The sequence below is a fragment of the Gopherus flavomarginatus genome, chromosome 3 (assembly GCF_025201925.1).
Source record: "Gopherus flavomarginatus isolate rGopFla2 chromosome 3, rGopFla2.mat.asm, whole genome shotgun sequence".
In the NCBI taxonomy this organism is placed as follows: domain Eukaryota; kingdom Metazoa; phylum Chordata; order Testudines; family Testudinidae; genus Gopherus; species Gopherus flavomarginatus.
Window position 1 is genome coordinate 123,784,731 of NC_066619.1, and position 2,439 is coordinate 123,787,169.

Sequence of the window (2,439 nt, forward strand, 5' to 3'; positions counted from 1 at the left end):
AACACCATAACAGATTACAGTCCCTCATAACCACTCACCTGACTTTTCCTACTTTTCTCCTGTCTTGCCCTAGAGAAGTAACACTTGTTCAGCTTTTATATGAGACTAATGATGTCATCACAGGGTGTGGCAATGTGGGAAAGCAATCAGAAAATGGCAGTCTCCACCCTGACTAATGAGGGCTGGAACCTGTGGTGTGCTCAACAATTATCCTTCCTCCCTCCAGAGTAGGAGCTTCAGCTCCACTCCAACCACACCTGGTCCAGCTTCTTCTGAGTATTGTGAAGCTTCTGATGATTTCCTGTAGTTCATTTTCAGCCTGGAGAGGGACAAGGGATTCAAGAGCGTGAAGGGAGATAGAGCAAAAAAGGACCAAGGAAAGAAGCTAGAGCTATATCATTTTCCACCCACTACACACACTGACCCTTTCTGGACAGTGTCCTTTCAGAACCCAGGTTAAGATGACGTTACTGCAGTAAGGTTGCTAGGGTGAAGGAAAACTAAATGGTCTGAACATGAATGGAAATCTTGCAAAAGGGTAATACTAGTACATATTTATGGTTAGGGCAATCTCATAGTTAATCTCAAAATAGCACCAGGAAGAGTGTTTTAAAGAAAGGGGGAAAAGATTCTTTTCCCTACCAAGTCAATTGTTAGATGAAGGTGAGAAAGGTCTTCTGGGTGCTTTCCCTGGCATGTCTCACCTTGTCCAGGGGCAGTTAATAGGCAATGGAGTTTGGTTAAAAGGGAACTCAAACACAACATGTCTTAAAGAGTCACAGTATACTGCCCAATTGCATGGGGACTATTGGACTTCTGCATTGCCACATAATCAGAGTTAGGGATGTAGATAGCTAGCTGAAGGTGTCTTTACAGTTAGGATGAAAAATCAGTTGAGAATTTGAATTTTATTACTGCTAACTTCAGGATCATAACCTACACACAAATGTGCCAAGCAGCTGTGGTGACAGTTTTCCAGTCTATGTACCTGTAATGGGGTACCAAGGAGACTCCACATATGGGGTCACTCAAGAAAAGGTAAGTTACAAAACTTCTCTTTCAGTGGAGTTGTTTTGCAGTCATCCAAGACCAGGCAGGAAAGAGTTAAAAGGCCAGGCAGTTCAGCCAATCAACACTCATCAGCCAAGCTGGATGGACCTGTCCTTTAAACTAGACTGGGAGCATGGTAAAGGCAGATATGGATAGTGACTTTAGGTCAGGAGGAGAATGTGCTGGTTCAGACTAAGAATGGGTTTCCTCAGGCTGACTGGCTTTTGCAGTGTGGAGAAGGGAAACATTTTCAGTTTTGACCAGCTTTTCCATTACAAATACAAAGTAAAGTCCAATTTTATTATGAGCCCCTGTGATTCCCCCCCCCGCCCCATCATATCTGGTATTCTTTTTATATTGTCTTCTTACTGCCTTAGCTTTTGCAGCATGTCACGGAGTCCCCGGGCGATGCTCTAGACTTGCTCCCCACAAAGCCAGTCAGGACTCTGGGGAGCCTCCTCTCCCTTGGAGCAGACTGTCTTCAGGGCAAGTAGCTCACATGGCTCCACCTTCCTGGGTCTGACCTTGGAGCATTCAGCAAATGCCCCTCCATGCGCTTCCTGCAACAAATCCGCCCAGGCGGGGTCCTGGGGAAGCCAGGGGGTCCTGCACACACACACCCATTTCGCAGTCAGACATGACTCTTAGCGAGCCAGTAAAAGATGGAAGGTTTATTAGATGGAAGGAACATGGTTGTTGCCAGGAGACCAAGCGTTGGCCATTTATGCACACTGGAGACTTAAGAAATGCATAGGGGAAACTGAGGCACCTACACAGTATTCAGAGGAAACATTAAGAACGGTCCCACTTCATCACACAGCAAAGTGATCATATGAGAATTGTTTTTTGTTTGCTTTTTAAAAAATAAAATAAAGCTTCCAGCCCTCATGGTTAAGGAGAAAAGTTTGAAAAATGTGAATCTTCAAAGCTCAGAATTCTGAAGACAAAAATTTTAAAAAATGTATTTGATTTAAAAAACATAATTTTATGGGGGCTTCCCCATAACTTTTGAATGAGTGTTGTTAGAAATAGTGAGTCTTAATACATTTTAATTTGAATAATGATGCTGTCAGTAATTAAACATGCTAGAGTCTGTGATGTTAACATTTCAGGATATGGCCTGCAAGGAATTAATAATAGGTTAGAAGGCGTGTAAAGCTGTACCATTGGGTAGGAAGGTATTTTCCATCTCAGATCCTGAACTCCTCACATTCAGAGCCCTTATATTAACTATATAGAAATGGCTTTTAGGCACAATTTTTTTGTTAATGTATAGATGTCAACTACTTAGACTCCTTCTAGTGGTCTTAGTCTAGTTCACAGCAGCAGCAGAAAAGAGGTTAGGTTTCTTTGGCCTGAGTCTCTTCTTCCTTGCGTTAATTGGAGCTA